The following is a 23,528-nucleotide window of genomic DNA, read 5'->3' as shown; positions in this document are numbered from 1 at the left end:
AAGATGGACAGTGGGGTAGCCGGCAGTCAGCTCCTCACCTGTTGTGAGGAGAAGATCTTCAAACAGTTGGAAGAGGATCAAGACTAAATGAATTCACAGTCAACTCAGTAAGTGTCATTGTGTGATGCTGCACTGCTCCCCTGTTCCAACACTGTTAATTTACTCTTAAGATGCTTGAGTTTATACCCTATTGTGTAACCGACTATCTCTCTTCTCTTATCCAGCAGCATCCCTGAAGAGGTAAGCTACTTAGTCCATCTGCTCCTTCTCCACCACTGAGGGAGAAGTTATAGATACCCCAGGTGATCACCAGCAAGGCTTTGTCATGCATCGTCCGCCAGCTCAGAAGCTTCCACCTCGGTGGGTTCACTTTCTATGTTAGATTCAGGAGCATAGTACTGACATGTGTTGACAGCTGATCAAAGAAGAAAAGCTATAGGTCAGAGGCACTCAGAAATCTTTCAGAGACTAAGCACATGCTTAGCTCCAGAAAGAAGGTGATCCATGGTATCAGCTAATCAATGCACAGGTGGGAACAGGAACAACAAGTAGTTTTCTCAAAGATTTGCAGTGAACTTAATTGAAGATTGGATGAGTCAACCAAAATGATAAGGACTGGGCTTCCTTTGGCACTGTCCATGGATAGATTGATGGTCACATTGGAAAGCCACATCCAGCAGGCAGCTGCAGCTGAAAATGCAAGCAGACATGAGTTCCATTGCTTTAGATATTAGCTTGGCATCATGGAGGAGCAACCATGCACAGGCCCCCAGCCAGAAATAAATAGATATCTGTGTGAATGTTGACAGCTCCCATCACTTAGGACCTGTTCTGTTTCAGATATTCGCTACACAGATACATCGGAAGCATAACCAATGGATCCAGTCATTGTAGGGGGTCATGGTCTCTGTGACCCAGATGGAACGAAGGGGCAGACTGATTGAGGAGGAAGAAATGTACCAGTAAGCCAAGGACCAGCAGCAACTTCACATGGCTGCTGAACAGCCTCCATATGAAGCAGTTGCAGCTGAAGATACATGAAGATAGCTCAATGCGCAGGAGGTGCAGAAGGCTGAGAAGCTATCATCTTCGGTGCTGTTCCTTGCCGAGGTTCAGAGAATAGCCCACTCAGGCTGATAAAAAGAAACCCAACATGAAAATTGCTAAAAGTTGACCTTTACCTAATCTCTAATAAGATTTAGCTCACAAATTTCTGTTCCTCTTTTCCAAACCTTCTTCCATTGCCAACTCGCTGGATTTTTCTTTAGTTTTCTCATAGTCCACACTTAGCTTCTTCTTAACTGTATGAAAAGTATGCGTAATATCTGTGATTGATATTTTCAAACAATACTGCAACATTTATTAACAAAATACTCTCACAATTAGTTGAGGAATAACAAATATCTGGGCAGGAAACAACAAATCCTCTGACCTCCAGTTGCAAACTTCTACCGATATCTTTTTATTGAAGCCTTTCATGTCTGTCCCTACATCTTTAAACTTCCCTCTCCTTTCCTTAGATTTTCCAACTATTTGGCTGGAATTTCTCTTGGATTCTGCAATGAGAGATTTTAAAAATCCCAGAGAAACAAATGGACACCTAAAAACAATTTTGAGTTGTTTCTCCAGGATTTCTGCTGAGAGGAGATTTTGAGATTTCATTGTAATTTAGAGTCACACTGCCTTCCGGACACCGCTGCATTCCTGTATTGAAAACTTAGGCTCATCAAATAATTCATATTTTGTGTTCTCATCCAGCACATTAGCTACACTAGCTACATAATGCTCAATGCCAAAAACCTCTTGAACTTTTGCCCTTCCATCCCTCAGGATAGCAATACATTTATATGCAGCACATCTAAAGTTAGCCTATTCTTGCTTTGCTCCTCGCTTTTATTTGTAGTCTGTTAGCAAATAATATCTACAGACAAAAACTAAAAGAACTGCAGATGCTGTAAATCAGAAACAAAAATACAAATTGCTGGAAAAGCTCACCAGGTCTGGCAACATCTGAGTTCTGAGGAAGGGTCACTCAACCCGAAGCATTAACTCTGATTTCCCTGCACAGATGCTGCAAGACCTGTTGTACTTTTCCAGCAATTTCTATTTTTGTTTTTAATATCTATAGACATATACTGAAAGAGAAGGATCACGTAATGATTTATTGTTCACATTTTTTTCAACAACTTAAATAACTTCCAACAAGTTAATATTAGTCATTTTCTCAATGTAATTAATTTAGGTAATATTGTAACCAGAAGACACACTTAGAAATATTAAGGTCAAATAGTCAGAGAGCTTGAATATCTTAACTTGCATATGTAACTTTTAATCACAGACCATGAACGTTCTTGGTCAATATTTTGTTCTACTTAAATAGTGGCATAAAAACATCTATTATTGAACATTGGCTGGTTTGAGTTAAAGCATTAAAATCATTTTGAAAATTAACCGCGGAGAGGTTCTTATCCCTGATCCCAGCTCATTGCCTTTAGAACTGAACACAGTCAACCATCTGTTCGTCAATGTCAGACCATTTCCATTGAAAATAAACTATAAGATGTTCTCTGTTAACTAATATCTATATTACCAATAATATATTGCTTGAAGATTATTTCATCCTTAATTCAGAAATTAACAGCGAATGCTCAAGAATATATGACAGCATGTTTTAAAATTGCTCCATTATTCACATTTTGACATTCTTGACCAGCTAAGTGTTGATTGAAAAAAATAAACATGCTGTCAGAAAGAAATGGCTGGGTAGCACATGTTTAAGTGCATGATTTTCTATTACCATGGCAACTCTTTGACCTAGTTGTTCTATATTGGAATCCAGCACTTGATTCCTTTGCTCCAAATTTTATAAGCACCTTTTTGGCATTGCCCATGGGTGAAGAGAATTGTTATTTGAGGCAGCAGTTTCCACAGTCAGAATCACAGCCTTTATACTCATGGTCACTATATAAGAAATTGAAGTTCCTCTTGGAATTCTTAGCAGGAAAGTGAAAATTTGTTATTTAGTAAAGAGTAGAAGGGAAACTCTGAATCCACCATAATCAAAAGATTTTTTGATGAGATCAAAATGTTATGTGCTACATCCTTTTCCCTCTAAGTATCAGTGATTATTACGATTGTATATTTTCTTTATCCACCTAGCTAATGTATCATAGAAGTAACGCTTTAATTGGCTTTAAGTTTGGGAAAATGTCAGAAGCAATAGTTTTTAATTAAGGTTATCATTACGCTGGTATATTCAAAAATGCAACTTGTAGATAGTTTAATGGGAAAGTTAGGATCAACAGCAAAGGGAGCTGTAATGGAAATTGTAGAAATGTGAGTGTGTAATTACGAGTGTGTCCTTGATAGACTTTCAAAAGAGGTTATGATAGGAACAACTGAGTTAGAAACTGTCCATAATAAGTTAGCCTACAGTGCACATTTGTGTGCTTTATAATTGGATAAAGAAAATAGAAAGCTGCAGGAATTGGTAAACGAGCTGCAGGTTAAAAATGATTACAAATAGGAAAGCTTTGTATCCAATACGAGGAAAAGGACCAGCATTGCAACTGGACAAAGCGGATATTGATGTTGAAATTGACAATGAAATGGACTTCTCCTCTGATAAGGAAATCTTCAAAACATGCCTGACAGAAATCTGTGACCAAACAGCAACTGGGATTGTTACCTAGCAAGACCTTGAGAATATTGTTATCAGAGCCTCCTCCACACAATATCAAGTAGCGAGACAATACCGGCATGTAATGTCACCCGTGAGACAAAGGGGGTGGAGGAAGGAGTAGAATCCTTAGGGACAGTTAGAGAAGAGAGCAACAAGTCCTTTTCCTTCAGTGATGTTAAAGAAACTCTTTATGAAAATTGGATTGTATTCACAGAGAGTTACCATGACAGTTACATGGACAGCATCCCTTACATTCAACTGAAATCAACAGTAAAGCAAGGAGTACTCTGAAAGTGTCATAGATTCAAGACTTGCAAATCTTATTTCTTTGAAAAGGTTTTTAAAATTATTTTAACTGCTGTAGAAAAGATGTTGAGGAAGAAATGTTTAAGCTTGTTCTCAAAACATAGACAGAACCTTTTTGGATGACATCCAATTTGAACTCTGAATTTGGAATGAGAAATGTTTTGTCAAAATACCTTCTTAGAATATGTTTTCTTTAAGACAATAGAAATTTAAAAATACCAGTATGACATTATTAAAAGATTTTCTAACTATTTTAACTGAATGCATGAACATATGACATGAGGTCACCTGGTAACTTGGGCTGTAATCCTTCTGAAACCAACAGAGTTAACTCTTCTTGCTGGCAGTTTTAAATCTTCTCACATACTGTGCAGTGCCGTGCGGTGAGATTTGTGATTCTAGGTATTAATAATCCACTGAGTTTTGTTTTTTGTTTCTGAACATGCTTGAAGAACACAGCAAAGGAGCTGGAGAGGCAGTCTTTGAAATCAGGAGAACCCTACACTGACTACAATCACTGGAACCCCCAACAGAAATGCATGGTTTAAAACCTCCATGTATTGACATAATTGTTTCTGAAATTGGGATTGATAAAATTACTTGATACATACAGCTAATTCAAACACGAAATGGAAAATTCAATTGGAATATATAAGTGCAAATAAATTTAAATGCTTAAATTTTAATTTAAAACAAGAGCCAGTGGAAACAGTCAAGGTGGCTTTAATTTGTATCAGGAAAACCCGGTTAGATTGTTTTGGAAGAAATTTAATTAAAATCTGTTCGCTCAACACTGTAGGGGTTGGAAACAGAAGAAACTTGAGTCAGTTATTGTCGATTTTGTATTTGGGATAATTTTGAAAGAAGAAAGTAAAGTATAATCTAACAAGTTACATTTGAGATAATTGTATGCAACTTTTTGTAAGAAAGACCAAATTGTCAAAACTTGGCAATGCTTCAAATCACACCATGAAAATATTTGTTTGTCTCATTTAAAACTGTTGCGAAAATATGCTTTTTATTGCTTTATACTCTGGATGGTAAGGTTTCTCCAGGGATTATGGATCAGTTATAATGGTAATGGGGCTACATTTAGAATAAAAGAATAGTGAAAAGGAAAAGAGTGACACAAATGGAAATGGGAAGCAGTCACCTTAGGCGCAGTTAAATGGAATATACTCAATGAAATCAAAGTGTATATAGAATTAGATAATAAACAATTTTCTCTTGGAGATACGTGTGCCCTCGCCTGTGAGTTCTTTTTAAATGGATTTGAATTGCCTGATTTGGCCACCATCTTGAACACTGGACTGTGTGAGGAGGGTACACAGACACCCACAAGTGGCTTGTGATCTTTTGTAAAGATAACCTGAAAGACAAGAATATGTGGCATGTTCTTGGGAAACTGATGTAAGCGTGTAAAGTGGTTGTTACATCTGAAGTGACTAACATGCAGGAATGCATGGCAAAAATGCACTGAAGAACGGGTCTCAGAAATATACACCTACTTGATAAAATGATTAGTGTGGCCTGAAAGAGTGCAAAAAGCATTGTTTAAATGATAAGGCACTGACACATAACCCATAGAGATGTTGACTTTTGGTATTGGTGAGAAAGAGATAATAAAATGCAATGGGAGACAAAGAGGGTAAAATATTGAAGAAATATCTACAAGTTAGTAAAAACAATGATGGGAAAGCTAGAGAATCGTTTAAATCCATGAATAATCTATCACCTGAGCCAATCTTAAACTATATATATGTATACACATACGCATATACACACACAAAATCAGCTTGCAATTATTGAATGTGTATGTACTTCAAAAATAATATTTCAAAGCAGACCATTAAGAATTACTCGCTAAGGGCTAATTGGGCATGACATTGAACAACTGAAATATTGTGCAAAAGTAGGCAGCCAAGGTTGGGAAGACAGGCAATTTCTCTTTAAAATATCTATTCTTACTTTACTGAGTTTGAAAGCCATTGCAATATTGCATGGAAACTGCTTTTACAAATCTGTTTCTGACTGTATATTATTTAGTTTTCAATCAGTAATCTTACAATGAAAATTAATATTATTTACCATATCTACATTATTTTGCAAAAAAAGCCCCATTTATTTACCCACTCATGAATCTCTCTAAATAGCTTTGAATAATAACTTTGGTATATTTTGTCCTTCCACATAAATTTTCTGAAAACCTTAAATTTCGGTTTGTTTTTTCTCTTAATTTTCTATCAAGACAATCATGTAGATTGGGAATATATAAGGACAATGGGTTGATCACCGGGATGTCCTAATCATTCCATAATACTGAAGAAAATGGAGGTCAACTACATCAAAGCTTTTTAAGTGAAGATATTTAAAGGCTTGATTTTAAATGTACCCGTGGTCTAAAATGAAACCATTTAGTGACACTTTGCAGGACTTTACAGGTGAAACATTCACTCCAGTGAACTACCACACATCAATTTAACTCTTGAGGGATTAATTTAGGGTCAGACTTCATCCCCATCCAAGGAGAACAGGTAGAGCTGTTGACCAATCAGATTGACAGTTAGTGTCACTCACATTCCAAAAATGAATTAAAAAAGGGTTACAGTGTTCCAAAAACTTGAAGGAATAGCCCTTTTTGCATTAATATCTGTTTCTTGCCCAGTCATCCATTCACACTGCTATTTACCCCCTACTCTATTTGCCCTTAACTTGCATATTAACTTTTGAATGCTTTCTGGATCTTCAAGTTTCTCGTATCCACCAATTGCCCTTTTCCTATTCAAGTAGTTATCTGATCAAAATCTCTAATAAATCTGTTAAAACACATTTTTCATTTTGGAAAATGATTTTGATTTTGATCAAATTATAATTGTTTACATACATTAGTAAAATTTTTCTGAATAAGTTCAAATTGTTTTCCAATGACTGAGTTCAGGTTAATTAGCCTGTAGTTCTCGGCTTGCTCTTTCACTGCTTCCTGAAATACCATTGTGGTCAAGTGACCACAGCCCAAAATGGGACATTCTAAATTGGCCCACAGCTGGACACATTGGACCTAGCAGCAAATTGGCCAAATTAAATTAACAGCAACCAGCAGCTCTCAGTTACAGAGAACACTGCAAACCAAGGTCAAATACATCACAAAGGTTCAGGAGGAACCAGATAAAACCAGCCGGTTGGTTGTATATTAGAGAATGATTGATCAGACTTTCTGGCACTTTGACTTCCAGTCAATGACTAAGCCTGTGCACTTTACACCTCCCCACCATTGCACCAGTGAAGGGTATTAGCATAACCCAATTGGACGCTTTGAACTCTGTTCATGACTCCTTTGGCCACAGAACGTTTGGGATGAAGGGGGATAAAAACACATTCCTGGAGGCTCCCCCTTAGCAGACATTTATGGTGGAAAACTGTGTGGCATCCCAAGAAGACCTAGGAGAAGATACACTCTGATTTATGAGATTCAGCTTCATGCAGGAGAGTCAGCCCTACGTTGGAGAGGAAGGAGATTTCAATGGCCCAGTTCAAACTCATGGATCATTGAGGGTAATATCCTTTTTTAGATGACTAGAGCTAGATAGAAACTAAATATTGTGGGGATTTGGGAAATGCTCACATGGTGTTTTTAATAAGGAACATTTTGTGAAGTAAAGTTGAATTGAACCACAAACTGAATTCTGTGTCGCTTTGCCCACTTCAACAACAAGAGCACTTTGATAATATTTTTATGCATTAATTGGTCAAAGTGTTCAAAGAAATGTATTCAAAGCCACACACTGAAGAAATGTATTATTTTCCTTCCTACACACTTTTGGGGTTGATCTATCGTCTGTTATATTCGGCCGAATTTTACCGGAATTCAGTGAAGTATCAACTTTGGCTGGTTTCACAGGGAGTTTATTTTCAGGAAGCTACTTGCTTTTCTAAACTATTCTCTGAAACCAGCCTCACCGCCAACATCTTGTTCCTACTTTCCCTTTCTCCAGAGATAGAAGTACTCACCATTGCCGGGAGCTCCTTTGATTCCCAGAGACTGTGCCATTCTTAAATCCCAGCCACGTACCTGGTTAGGTTTGCCAGCCAGGAGTTGCCCTTCACCATACATATAGTAGAAAGGGACCAAAAAGAAATGTCAATCAAGACAAGTAGGTGCCGTTGCTGAACACTTCATTGCAAATACAAATGCACATACATAAATGTATTGGCAGTTAAGAATTAAGCTACACTACATCCCCATCCTTAACCTCATCCCATCTTAGAACCTTGACTAAGGGAATGCTACTCTGTCCCCAATGCCCAGTGTTGCCTACAGCTTAGCCACACCAGCTAGCATGTTGCACTGTTCCCCATTGAAGCCAGACTGACCATGACCACTGAAACCCTACTACCCACCCCAACAAATCTTCCACCCCACAGTAACCCAGGTCCTCCAATGCACTATTGATCCCCATCTTATATGCTTGTTGTCCCCCTTCACAGTTATTGCTCTCTCTACATCTATCCCCACAACTGACTTGTTCAACTTCCTTAATACAGCAGTGATCCCTGATAAATCTTTTTGACGGCATTGCACAGATCCTCAGAACTGACTTTGGCCCATCCCATTGACTGACTGACCAGACCCCTGACTAATGTCTTTATAGCTCTCTGACTGACTTACAGCAATACCCAGATTGTTTGCACTGGACATGCAGGACTGGCGGTGGCCCACTTCCTGGACTGTAGTGACATGGACCTACTAACCCTGACTAACTAAAGTAGCCAACTCATTGTATCAGGCTAAACCCCTGCCTGATAGCAGATGTTGCTCCTTACTGACTGAAGCCTTTCTCCTTTGGCCTGACTGAGGACGACTCCCCATAGAATGACAGACATGGTCATTTGGTTGAAGCATATACAGTGTGTTTACCATGTAGATTGCTAGCTCATGCTGCAGCAATGACAATGACATCACAACGTATCTACTCCTTTGCTGATCACTACTGACGAACATGACAAGCTGCTAGGCTTTGTGTCTGCACTAATCAGCAAGGCAAAACAGAAGTATCGTGAGCCTTTAAGCTGTGGCTGAAGGGGCAAAGCTTAAAAAGGCAAGCCAGAGATGTTATGACCATCCAAATAGCATAAAGTGAGTGAGCACTAAGAAGCAAGCGAGGAGCCCGAACATGTACCCAATCCATGAGTGGCTGCTTGCCCCTATGTACAAAGTATCCTGGCAGCTGTATTACAATGAAAGGTGCTGTTGCACTCCAAAGCACAATATTGCACTGCAGAACCGTATTGTAAGTGGGTTGGAAATATGTTATGTGTGTGCAGTAAGGTTGGAACATGACAAACACCTACCTTTTTATATGGTTGGATGCAGGCAGTCATTTCCCATGGAATGCGTCCTGAGATGCTGGTGAGTGCTGTTCAAGACCTGAACAAGCAAGTAGTGGGCTGGAGTTGCCAGGTACCCACCATGACTTTCCTGTAGGGATTTATTGACATTTACTTTCTATCCAATGCATGGGAGAATGGGATGCTACATATTTCTGAGGTGAAACCAAGGGATTGATGGTGTGCTAATACATGCAAATATGGATCTTACTGCTCACTAGTAAAAGTCTCATCCCACCATTCAAAATGTGTTTTGAGAAACAGACTTTCTTCTGTGAATGTTGAGAATCTAATTGTTCTGATTTCACCATATTTTCCCAATGGAGTCAATAACATCTACATGATTCAAGGGCTGAAAAGATTATAACCAGTGTTTTTATCTATTGTCAGATGTCACATCATACCAGGCTATAGTCCAATAGGTTTGTTTGAAATCACAAGCTTTCAGAGCGCTCATGAAGGGGCAGTTCTCCAAAAGCTTGTGATTTCAAGTAAACCTGTTGGACTATAACCTGGCGTTGTGTGATTTCTGACCTTTTTCAACCCAGTCCAACACCAGCACCTCTATTTCATATTTATCTATTGTGTAACGAATTTAATGTAAATGTTTTTTTTCTTTGACCAGTTTTTATTAAAATTGTGTTGAATAAAATTCATTCCTTTGATTTTCACTGGACCAAGTTAGTATTTTTTTGCCTTGTTAATCATTTTAAATTGGACAAGGACATTCGTCTGATGGTTCAGTTGCATTTTGCAATGAACTGACTTGGACTCTATTGGTGGCAGGTTTGCCTTGCCCTTAATAACTAATTTAGGTGCCATAATTAGTCATGTTGCCTCTTGATTAATGAGGGAGTCTTTGGCCATGCTTTCTGTTACTGATTGCCATTGAACAAGTCATGCTGAAAATGCCTGTCTGTGGACATCAGTTCAAGACAAGCGGAGCATCAGTGGTATGGCTCCCAGCAGTTAAACAGTCTGCAAACATTGCCTATAAAGTATCAACATTAAATAATAGAAACTTGTGTGAAATATGGAGTGTGTTCAGTCCCTGTCAGATTGTATGCCTGAAAGAAATCAGCAACTACAGGAGAACCCAATGGAATCAAATACTATTTTCTTTTCTTCTCATGAAGAAAAACATACAAAAAGCCCATAACTTCTGTTCACATACAATAGAAACTTCCTGACTTTTGTTATTTTTAGCTCATATTTTTCTTGGTAAAACCAATGAATTGTGTGTGTTTTTTATTTCCTTATTGTTTCCTTTTGTTTCATGTTGTTGGTGAAAAGGACAACATGGACTTGTGATAATCTTTCAATTTTCAATAAGCAGGAAGGAGAAAGTCCTTTGATTTAATACTGTGGCAGAAAACAATCCTGCAGGTTTCCTCAATTCTTTTCATCGACTCTGATATAGTATAATGAGAATGGATAAGGTAATGAGATTGTGATCTATACTATTATGTCACAGTCACATTAACTGTCACATACAAGAAACTGAAGAATGGAATAGTTGGTACTAATGAGAGAAGTATTTCCAGAGAACATTATTATGTGTAATAGTGTCAATAACAGAGTTAGTAGAAAATGACCAGAGTCAGATACCAGGTGCTCCCAGGTAAGACAAAACTATTACAGGCCACATACGACCAACAAGAGACAAGAAAAGCCACTTCTCCAATGTGCAGAGATTGAGCTACAATCCCTCTGGCATCACAAACCATGATCACTAGCCAAATTACAAATCATTTCGAACCTTCTTGAAAGTCCACTGTATTTAGTGCCATTGCAGATTTCTGACAAGTAGCAGAGATGTTTTTAAATACATTATGGGCGCATTTCAAAAAAAATGGGTAAACAGAATGACGATGAATCAGTGTTGAGACAATGGGGGGTGTTTACCCAGCCCCCAGTTGCTTGAGTAATAGTAACAGTTGGGAAAATATGGCGAGGTCAACAGAAATGAGATTATTGATGGCAAGAAAATGAAGTCTGATTCTGCCACCCATGTTTTGAAGGGTGTGAGGAGTATCTCACGAGTGAGCTGAGACAGGTTTACTTTTGTATATTTGCATAACCACGAGTACATAGTCTCACCTTATTGATATGTATTTTCCTATTCTCTGCACTGGAGAGAAACTTGACATTGACAATTTTTGGCTTGAAGGTTCGAGTAGGTAACTGGTGGTGCTTGCTTGTTGCTTTCTCTTCCAAGCCTCCATCTTGGACAGCAGTCCTCAACATCTCAGGGCACACTGTACAGACAGCAATCACCTACTACTGGAAATTGAGCTTGCTTTAAATTATTTTTTCCCTCAGTATTTCCTGTGTAGCATGAAGGGTTCAAGTACATAGTTCCTTGAAAACTATGTCACAGGTAAACAGGGTGGTTAAGAAGGCATTTAGCGCACTTGACTTCATTCCTCAGATCATTGAGTATAGGAGTTGGGATACCATGTTGAATTTGTACAGGCCGTTGATGAGGCCACATTTGGAGTACTGTTACAGCTCTGGTCACCCTGGAATAGGAATAATATCAGTAAACTGTAAACGGTGCAGAAAAGATTTACCATGATGTTGCCAGGACTGGAGGGTTTGAGTTATAAGAAGAAGCTGAATAGGCTGCAACTTTTTTCACTGAAGCATTGAAGGTTGTATAATCATGAGGAGCAGAGATAAGGTGAACAGCAAGGGTCTTTTCCCTAGGGTAGGGGAGTTCAAAATGAGAGGGCATAAGTTTAAAGTGCGAGAAGAAAGATTTAAAAGGAAACCATGGGACAATGTTTTCATAGAAGATGTTTCAGTTGTGGAATGAACTGCCAGAGGAAGTGGTAGATGCAGGTACAGTTACAAGATTTAAAATACATTTGGACAGGTGCATGAACAGGAAAGATTTGGAAAGGTATGGACCAAACGCAGGCAAATGTGATTAGTTTAGTTTGGGAAAGCTGGTCGGCATGGATGAGTTGGACCAAAGGGTCTGTTTCCATGCTTTATGACTCAATGATTCTATGACTCTCTTAGTGACTAACCTTCACCAACACAAACAAATTTATGGTAAATGAAAACAGGAGGCGAATACAAGAAAGACCACTAGAATCATTAGGATCACCGAGGCCATGATGATCCACTGAACTGATGTCAAATATTTATCCAGCACTATACATACCCTATTATCAGTGCAGTGTTTGGGAAAATAGGAGTTTTAATCTTGGAAAGAATAGCAACTAATCTTTGGATGACAGTGGGCAATATGAATAGCTGTCCCCTGTGGTTACTGGCCAAAAAGATTCAAACAACCTGGCAGGTGGGTTGGGATAACTGATCGGCATGGACAAGTTGAACCAAAGGGTTTGTTTCCGTGCTGTACATCTCTATGACTCTATGACTCTAAATGATTGGCAAAGCATAGATTACCAACACCAAAAATAGAGTACATCAATAGAGGTATGTGAAAGTGAGGTTGAGAGGGTCCAGAGGTAAAAATCATCTTCTTCTTGGTCGAAGGACAGGAGTTCCCATACATCAGCCTGAAGGAAGAACAAAGACTATTGCTGTTCAAAACCTGTGACTAAAGAACCAATTGAGATAAGGATCACACCGCCCCAAACATCGAGGTTCACAGCTTCGACTTCTCTATTGAATGGAATGGCTTCAGCACCAGGAAAGCATTCTCCTCTGTCACAGGTCCTAAATTTTCTAGCTTTGTCTAATTAAATAATGCTTCATATCTAAAAATGCAGAATTATAAGTAACGTAGTAAGCTATCTAAACATTTCTTATGAATGGTTGACTGCCTCTATTAAGTGCCTAAGCTTTGCAAACCCAAAATCTAACATCAACACCACCACCAGCCCCCACCAGTTGTTTCTGGAGGTTGGCATCAGGCATATATCAGCTTCTCTGAATTGTCATAGCATGTCTCTAAGTCACTCACTATACAGTTCTGCTCTTCTGTTGCACTTTGGGGTACAACGGCACCTTTCATTGTAATTCTGTCTCCAGGAGACTTTGAACGCAGAAACAAACACCCGTCTTATGGATTCGAGCAGAGTACACCTCAGAGATTTTCACTTAATCTGCTTGTGCTCACTCTGACTCTGCCTCATTGCACACTCACAATAGATCTGTCTTGCCTTACCTTGTGTGTCTTTTTGCCTTCATCCCCTTATTGAGCACTTAGTCCCTGTAGGATCCCAGTACTTACATCTTGCCTTGCTGTTTAACACAAGTACAAAACCAGCAAGTTGTGATGGTTATCAGCAGCGATCAAACAAGGACATGGACATGGACATGTTGCTACACTGTGCTACATTCATTTTGTACCTGCACCACGTGCCAGCACTTTACACTGAAAACACACTGTGCTTCAGCCAGATGGCCATGTCTCAAAGTCTAAGTGCTCTTCAGTCAGGTGAAGGGGGACAGTCACTAGTCAGGAGGTTTCAGTGCAGTAAGTCAAAGTATTGTCGAATAATGGTTCAAGGACCTGGTCAGTTGGCCCCTTGGGCATCCAGGGTCAAGGTGTCTGTATCTTTACATTCTAGGGAGTGAGCCATGGTCAATCCAGGAAGGTCCAGTTCAGCCTCTCTGGGGATTCAGTGTAAATCAGTCATGAAGCTACACAGATATCCATCAGGGTCGTACATCAACAGGGGAATCTTTCAAAGTCAGTCTGTGGAGTTGGCTACATTCAGCCCTGGGAACCTGTCCACCTTAAGGTAAAATGTGTCATCCACATCACCTAGGAATTTCAACTTCCTTGCCCTCTCGCTGTGTCTAGCTGCAGTGCTAGGGTCCACGTCTGGTGGAGAGAGACACTACTCTATGGTGGAGCCTATGGTCCTTGGTGGTTTGGGCAGGGGTCTTCAGCGTATTATGTGTTCAGAGAGGCCAGGTATGCTGAGCATGTCCTGCCTATTTGCAGTTCACCCTCCTCAGCATTGACACCCTTGAGTATGACAATGGAGATAAAGGGCCTGGCCACCTCAGGAGTATCCTGAGAAGTAACTAATGTGAGTATGTATATGGCTGCTTCTCAGCTGGGTACCTCCTTGTGAGGAAAGGGCTCCTCGACTGAGTTCAATGTCCCTTGTCCCTTTGCCTGCTTGCTGTTGGACCTGAGCACCAATGGCTGGAGCGATGCAATGTAAATTTGTGCACATATTCAGCAGAGTGAGAGTGTGCTGGCCCTGGTTATTTATGGCAGCCATTAACTGGTTCATGTAGGCAGCTAGTCGTTCATATCCCTGAGGTGGAGTGGTACAGACAGCACTGCTAGAGTCTTCCAACTTCCAACAAATCCACCTGCTGCTCTTGTACCAACTCGTACTGTTGGATAATAGTCACCACCAAGGTGTCAGCTCCTGTCTGGGGTTGAGCAGATGTCTGGTCTCTGGCAGTTTTCTGACATACCAGTGATCTGGGATCTCTTCTGCAGCCAACTGTGACTTTCTCATCAGGATGGCTTCCAATTCTACGCTTATTAATGTACCCGTAGAGGTGTCAGTGTCTGAGCTGGTGGAGGATGCAGGAAGCAGTCTTGCCAATGTGTCATGTGAGGGGCCAGTGGCTTTTTTAGAACTGCAGGAGGAAGTAATGTTTTGCTGAGCTATTGTAACCAGAGTTCTTGCCAAGCAGTACTATTATATTTTGTTTCTTTTGAAAGCAATGTTCTATGGAAATTCAACAAATTTCCATTTGGCAGCATCTTCCAAGTCCATGACCATTACCATCCAGAAAGATAAGGGCAGCAGATAAGAGGGATCAACATCACTTGTGTGTTCCTCTCCAGCCACTCACTATCCTGACTTGGAAATATATCACTGTTCCTCCCTTGCAGCTGTGTCAAAATCCTGGATCTCTCTCCCTAACAGCACTGTATGTCAACATATAATAAATGAACTGTTGCAGTTCAAGAAGGCAGCTTATCACCACCTTCTGAAGGGCAACTGGGGCTGAGCAATTAATGCTAGCCCTACAACCAACAACATCCTCATCCCATGAATGAATAAAAAGTCTCTTCTCACATTTCCCCTTTTTTTCTTCACTTAGCTGCTGAACTTTCCGTACTCAATTTGCCCTCATTTTTATGATTAACTTGATATCTGTCATATGTATCCTTTTCAACTCATCTTACTCTCTGGATTGACTATTTTCATGGATACATCTTAACAACATTGTGAGCAGAGGCAAGTGCCCAGATCTCACACCCATGAAGCCAGTCCCCATCGTTTTCATAGGATGGAATGGGGCCATGTTCCAATTTGCACATTCATGGTTCATACGGGTAACTGCACACATCAAAATGCTGATAGTTCACTCATTTCTTATTTTTACTCCTGGAATGTCCAAAATATGACATGTGCTTCAGACCTGGTAAGAGAAGTACCAAAGCTGCTTGAGTTCTTTGCTGAGGTGGAGAATCCTGTTGGAGACATAAGGTAATCTTTTGAATGTGGTCCCACAACATCAGTGAAAGAGGTTAGGTTCCCTTTGGGAGAGATACTATGCCTTTTGGAATTGTTAAATTTAAACATGAATGTGTGTAAAATATGCATTAATCATTAAAACAGTCAAGCTCATTAGAACCATCAAGAGAGTTATCAAGAAAACTACAAAGGAAAGAAAAATATCAAGTCAAGTGAGCTGCCATGGGATTTGAAACTTCTGTTATTCAAATATCGGTGAAAAAAATGTCTGCATTGTTAGCAGAAATCAGTGTTTGCTATTTCACTCTGTTAATGCAAACTTGAGGGTTATCATTACAGAACAGTGCTGCATGACTGATTTCACAGCCTTTCATTATTACAGAGGAGTACCTGTCAATTCATTGGACGCATGAAGTGTGCTGGAGATTTGGCATGGATCAGGATGTGTGGTCCATCAGTCCAGGATGTCCTGCCATGCTTGCTTTTAATTAGATTATTAACTGACTTAACAGAAAAAATCTTAACCTTAAATACTTACTGATAAGCTACTTAACAATCAATGGCTCCTGATTCACTGATTTCAGTTTATTTTGCCGGGAGTAAACCTTAATTTTCTTCATTAACTCTGGTTATAAACTCATGTTATATTTTTCTTAAAAAAATTCAGAGCTTATTGGTGTTACTCTCTCTTGCTATATATTTTTAACTATGTCCTACATAGATAAATCAATTGAATATTCTTTTTAAGTATATGATAAATTATCAAAATGGCTTTAGATTTTTACTGATTAACCTATTGACTCATACTTTATGACTGATTAATATAAATTAAATTAAAACTTGATCAGTATACTCAACCCTCATGATTTCTTGTCCTGTGATATTATTTTGTTACTTTTTTTCCTCCTAATTGATTCAGACTCACAGCCCAATTACTTAAGAAAGAATGCATTGGCTTAGGAGGAGAGATTGAGTAGACTGTCACTGTACTCATTGGAATTCAGATGTATGAGGGGGACCTTATAGAGACATAAAATTGTGAAGGGAATAGATAAGATAGAATCAATGAAGTGGTTTCTATTGGTGGGTGAGACTAGAACTGGGGGCATTGCCTCAAAATAAGGGAGAGCAGATTTAGGGGTGAGTTGAGGAAGAACTTCATCCAAAGGCCTGTGAATCTGTGGAATTTCCTGCTCAGTAATGCAGTTGAGGCTACCTCATTGAATATTTTTTCAAGGCAAAGATAGATAGACTTTTGAACAGTAGAGGAATTAAGGGTTAGGGTGTGTGGCCAGTTAAGTGGAACGGAATCCAGGCAAAGATCAGTCATGACTTTAATAAACAGCTGAGAAGACCCGAGGCGCCAGATGATCTACTTCTGCTCCTATTCCTTATGTTCTTATAATATTACTCCTTTCAAATGCCTCGCCTTTTGATTTCTTTATAAGTGAGTTAGTGGCAATAATCACCATTCAAACTGGGCTAAATTTGCTTTTAATCTATCTCTGATAGATTAAATCACCATCAATCATATTGTTGGTGTTGTTAAATAGTATTAGAAGCTCAATGTCAAATTTAGTTTTGGAAGGTATAATGTGGTCAGGCATCATCACACATGACAAAACCTTATAAGATTAAATTGTGCTTGGAAAGAAAATAGTAGAACAAAAGGTGAAACAGAAATGAAACAGGTCAAACTTATTACTCTGTCTATTATTGATTACAATTAAATGAATATAAAGTTTTGTATTTCATGGATTGGATCACACAGTTGTAGCTGAACATAAATTGCACTCACTTGTCCCCAGAAGTGACAAATTGTAAATGAAACTAGAATGGGAATAACATGATGAATTGTGAATCCCTATTAAATTGTAATTTGTCTTGGTGTTTTCACTATGTCTTTTTCACCAGCTGTTTTTCTTATTCAACCTCTCCTGTCACAGTTTCTTGTTTCTCTTTTCATGTCTCTGTTTCATCTAGAACCATATTTTCTGAACTTTGTGAATATAAAATATCCTCACCTTGTAAAATTTACGAAGATTTCTCAAAATAATGATGTGTGCAATTTCTTTGCATGAGTTCATGAGGCATAGATTCATTTGGCAGAAATAAAAGAACACCGGTGATTTTTAAAAAAGTACACTCATGCTCTTTTCTCACTTCTTAATTTAGCTCAATTGGTACTTAACAGGTTGGGAACAATTAAGCCTTTTCCCTTATTATGGCTTATTGCATTGAATTCTTTCTTGCTCGTCACAGTACATAACACATTGAAATTAGTTAATGCAAGGAACACACACCAGATTTTCTATGAGACCCACACCTCAACATAAGAATATCAAAACCTTTCTGAACCAACTTATGTCAAGTTTTACCATTGACTTCAGCTGAAGGTCTATCCATCTTGTAAGGAGCTGTAATATTTTTGACTGACTTAATCATATTTTAAATGAAATTCAAATTCAAATTTGTGAAACCTATTCAGCCTGAGTGGGAGGTACTGATAGCTTCAACAAAATACTTGTTGGCCTCTGCAGACAGGAGTTCATAAAATTGAATTTTGTGAAGGCCAAAAGGCTTTTTGAACCAAAATCAAATAATTTGATTGCATCAGGGACAGACACTTTACATTTGCCTTTAAAATAAGAAAAATTTAGAGTCTGGGCTACCTTCTTAAAATATTTTGAGAGGGTCTGATCTGGTCCAGAACAAATCCCACCAAGGCGTAAGTTCTGACACACCCTCTGTAGTGTGCAGCATCTTCTTTTACTTACTCCCCTTACTCCCATCCTCCCATATCACTAACCATTCCCCCCCCTTGCTTCCGCACTCCCTTGGAACACCTCAACACCACTTCTCCACATGCAGTCATTCCATCCACCCTGTTAGGTAATTACAGGGGAAGACATCCCACAAGAGATTAGAGAGATGAACTGGTAGCGAGATTCTGGATGTCAGAGTCCTTACCGCTCATGAGGAGATGATGCTCGCTCTGGCTGGAGAGGACCAGGAGATATCCTGCAGCAATGCAGGGACACCCATGTCCTGGCAACTGAGTAAGTATCACGTATAGTAGCACTGAATTGCTGACATGTGCCAGGCAATTCGTGATCTCCATCTGGCAGTGCCTCTCACCTTTGATCGTGATGCCTTCTGCCTGTTGTGTCTTACAGCTGCAGCCAGTTAGCCAAGAAAATTTGGAGAAAGGCAACTGGAGAAGACCTCCTCGACATTGTGGCATTCTGACTGAGAGGCATTCAGTCATAATCCCACAGATGGTAGCTTCTCACCATTGGCTCCTCAGCCAAGCACATACACCAAATGTCTGAATCTGTGGTTGCTCTTGTACTGAGCAGGATGGCTTAGAAAGGGTGGACACTGGAGAATTGTTTCCATCAGGCGGGTCTACCAGGACTCGTGGGCACAGCCTTAGAAATAAAGGGGGGGTCAATTTAGAATGGAAATGAGGAGACATTTCTTCAGTCAGAGTATGGTGGGCCTGAGGAATTCATTGCCACGGAGAGCAGTGGAGACCAAGATGTTAAATGTCTTCAAGGCAGAGATTGATAAATTCTTGATCTCACAAGGAATTAAGGGATATGAAGAGAGTGTGCGAAGTGGCGTTGAAATGCCCATCAGCCATGATTGAATGGCGGAGTAGACTCGATGGGCCAAATGACCTTACTTTCACTCCTATTTCTTATGGTCTTATGGCCTTATGGAGTTCAGTGGAGGAGACAGTTCAGGTCCTGCAGGAACCAATGGCATGGCTGCACCCTGCAGAGGTAGCACCAGATAGTGTATTATACTGGAAACTGGTATTTATTCTCAGCAGACCAAGTAAAGACATTAGCATTTCTTTTGAGGTTTGAGTGTTGTCTTGTAATTTCTTGCAACTCTGATGGTCAAACTGAGAGTAAATCAGTCATGTGTAAGAATTTGCATCTTGCAAACTAGTCATTCAAATCCATTATTCAATTCAAATACAAGCATTGCATGAAGCTGTTTACTGTGTAGGTATGCCAGCTGTATTTATGTGGAAAAATGCCATTTTTGAGAATACTATAAGTGGAAATCGTATTTATTTACCTTTGATGGATCCTGCTTTTAATGCCCTCCAACACACCTAGATACAATAGTGGATCTTAAAAAAAGAGAGGGCTGGCTCCCCATATACCAACAGAAATTCTCAGGGTGAGCCTAATTCCATTTAGCTGGACAACCAGGCTTTACTTTTTCAGGTGATGGCACTTTAAATTCAAGAAGTATTTAATGAGATATGGCATACGGTTATCTGGACCAGCCTTTATTTCCCGTCCCAAATTGCCCTGGAGAAGGTGGTGAGGAGCTGTCTTCGGGAACTGCTGCAGTCCTTGAGGTGACTGAACATATACAATTCTGTTAGAAAGGTATGCTAGGATTTTGAATCAACAACAGTGAAGGAATGGCAATACAGTTCTAAATCAGGATGGTGGACTGCTGATGAACATGTTTCGATAGACTCTGGGACAGTACCCAATAATTGGAGAGTTGCTAATGTAACCCCACTATTTTAAAAAAAGGACATAAAAGTCAAACTGAGAATTGTTGACCAATGAGTCTGATACTTATAGTGGGAAAGATGCTCAAGTCCACTATGAAATACTTCATAGCAATGAACATGGAAAGCAGTGACAGGATCAGGCAAAGTTAGAATTAAGGTGAGGCATGACTGAGTGAATACACCATCAATGGCATGGTGCCTTGTTATTCAGGTCCAACCACCTGTTTCCCAACCACAAATGTCCAGTAGGAATCAGTCCATGGATTTGGGAACTCTCTCTCTCCAGCTGTGATATTTACCTAAGGCCTTTGTGCTGGGATAACCTTGCAGCAGTTTAGCTCCTCAACAATCACATGCCCTGCACCATCTGAAATCCTGGCATCCTGCTTGAAGGGCTCCTGCCCAAAATGTTGATTTTCCTGCTCCTCGAATGCTGCCTGACCTGCTGTGCTTTTCCAGCACCACACTAATCTTGACTCCTGCTTGTCATTGTCTGATTTCCATTGACACTGAAAAGAAAAGTGGCAAAATTCTTCATGCAGAAAGTGCACCTCACATTTGAAGAAGTGCAAGCTGCATTTAAGTAATGCCACACAGAGTCAGCCACGTATGAATAAAGAAAATCCCTGCTGAATTTCTTGCAACTACAATGGATCAGCTGCTTAGTAACAATTAGCCTTGAAAAGTAAAGTGAGGTTTGGCCACAAAAATATTTTAGGACTCCCACAAATGTCTTTTGACAGGCACAATGGATATCATACCAACTAGCTGCCCGAGAAATGTATAGCATGAAAATTGTCCCCATGGTCCTCCTCAGGCAGTAGAACAGTCTACTTTTTAATGATGAACATTGAAAGGGTATCGTGATTCATTCAATTTATCTACTTAATTTCAAGCCCCTATTGATAAATTCAGATTTTACCAATAAATGTTTAATGCTGTTTGGATCATTATTATTGAAGAGTTATATCAAAAAAATGGATTTCAGGATGAGATTAAATATTGCATGGTGACAGGAAATTAATTTCAGAATTTTAAATTAATTCATACAGCCAGACATAGGGTAGTTTATGACATAATCACAATTGCAGTTTGATTCTACTTCAGTACATAAGAGGTTTCTATTATTCATTGGTCCATCTGTTGGCTTTGTTGTCATTTATAATTAAGCGAGCATGAAAACACAAGTTGGAAAAGCAGAAGTGATGTTGCACAGCCTTGAACAACCCTACTAGCAATTCCCAATTAAACAAATCAAAATAAGAAGCCAGATATTACGAAATAAATTATTTCAAAATTTTAACAAGATGATCAATAATACATTTGGCATCATCACATTAAAAAGAAAGTTTCATCATGCAATATGCTTTCATTCTCTTAATTAACTGCACTTTTTTTGTTACTTGTGCCTAATTGCCCTTGAGAAATCTTTACTGAGCTGCCATCTTGAAATGCTGCCATCTATTTGTTGTAGGTAGAGCTACAGTGCTGTTTAGGAGGGAGATCCAGGATTTTGACACAGTAACAAGGAAGGAACAGTGATACCCAAGTCCAATTGGTGAGTGGCTTGGAGGGGAACTGCTGCCCTTATCTTTTTAGGTGGTAATGGTCATGGATTTGGAAGGTGATACCTAAGGATCCTTGGTGAATTTTGAAAGTGCAGCTCCAGACAAAACAGTAAAGTAAAACAGTAATATTTGCAAAGAATTCAGTGGCTGCAATAGCCCAGCAAAACATTATCTCCTCCTGCAGCTCTGAGGAAGCCACTGATCCCACACAAAGCACTTTGGCAAAGTTTCCTCCTGTATCCTCCACCAACTCAGACACTGACATCTCGGGGGCTACATTAGCCAGAGTAGAATTGGGAGCCATCCTGGTGAGAAAGTCACTGCAAACTCTCCTCAGCTGGTTAGAGAAGAGATCCCAGATCACTGGCACAGAGGACTGCCAGAAACCAGACATCATGGTGGCGACTATCATCCAACAGTATAAGTTGGTACAGGAGCAGCAGGTGGATTTGTTGGAAGTTGGAAGACTTTAGCAGTGCCGTTTGTACCACTCCACCTCAGGGATATGAACAGCTAGCTGCCTACATGGAGCAATTAATGGCTGCCACAGACAGCCAGGGCCAGCACACTCTCACTCTGCCGGATATGTGCTCAAATTTACACTGTATCGCTCCAGCCATTGGTGCTCAGAGCCAACAACAAGCAGGCAGAGGGACAAGGGACATTCCTCACAAGGAGATACCAGCTGGAGAAGCAGCCATATACATACTCACATTAGTTACCTCTCAGGATACTCCTGAGGTGGCCAGGCCTTTTATCTCCATCGTCATACTCAAGGGTGTCAATGCTGAGGAGGGTGAACCTGCAAATAGGCAGGACATGCTCAGCATACCTGGCCTCTCTGAACACATAATACGCTGAAGACCCCTGCCCAACCCACCAAGGACCATAGGCTCCACCATAAGGTAGTCTCTCTCTCCACCAAATGTGGGCCCTACCACTGCAGCTAGACACAGTGAGAGGGCAAAGAAGTTGAAATTCCTAGGTGGTATGGGGGACACATCTTACCTTAAGGTGGACAGGTTCGAAGGGTTGAATGCAGTCAACTCCACAGACAGATTTTAAACAATTCCCCTGTTGATTTATGACCCTGACGGATATCTGTGTAACTTCATGATGATTTACACTGAATCCCTAGAAAGGCTGAACTGGACCTGCTGGATTGATCACAGCCCACTCCCTAGAGTGTAAAGATAGAGACACCTTGACCCTGGATGCCCAAGTTACTAACTGACCAGCTCCAAAACCCTTGAATCATTATTCGACAATGCTTGGACTTACTGCACTGGAACCCCCTGACTAGTAACTGTCCCCCTTCACCTGACTGAGGAGCACTCTTCTTAGACTTTGAGACATGGCCATCTGACTGAAGCACATACAGTGTGTTTTGTGTAAATTGCTGGCACATGGTGCAGGTACAAAATGAATGTAGCACAGTGCAGCAACATGTCCATGTCCTTGTCTGATCGCTGCTGATAACCACCACAACTCTGTTTTGTATCTGTGTTAAACAACAAGACAAGATGGAAGTACTGGGAGCCTATGGGGTCCACGTTCTGAATAAGATGCAAAGTGCAAAATAGTATACAAAATATGGCAAGATGGAA

At 39.9% G+C, this 23,528-nt stretch overlaps 1 long non-coding RNA gene across 2 annotated transcripts in view; it reads right to left on the bottom strand.

Moving 5' to 3' along the window:
* LOC122557320 overlaps window positions 1-23,528 on the bottom strand; it is a 58,702-nt gene that overhangs the window by 3,789 nt on the left and 31,385 nt on the right. For both annotated transcript variants that reach the window (XR_006313805.1, XR_006313806.1), the window contains exon 2: window positions 7,997-8,086. This is a non-coding gene — a long non-coding RNA (uncharacterized LOC122557320). The remainder of the gene's footprint in view (window positions 1-7,996; window positions 8,087-23,528) is intronic.

The sequence above is a fragment of the Chiloscyllium plagiosum genome, chromosome 15 (assembly GCF_004010195.1).
Source record: "Chiloscyllium plagiosum isolate BGI_BamShark_2017 chromosome 15, ASM401019v2, whole genome shotgun sequence".
Taxonomy (NCBI): domain Eukaryota; kingdom Metazoa; phylum Chordata; class Chondrichthyes; order Orectolobiformes; family Hemiscylliidae; genus Chiloscyllium; species Chiloscyllium plagiosum.
Note: the sequence above shows the minus strand (reverse complement) of the source record. Positions and strands in the feature narration are given on the sequence as shown.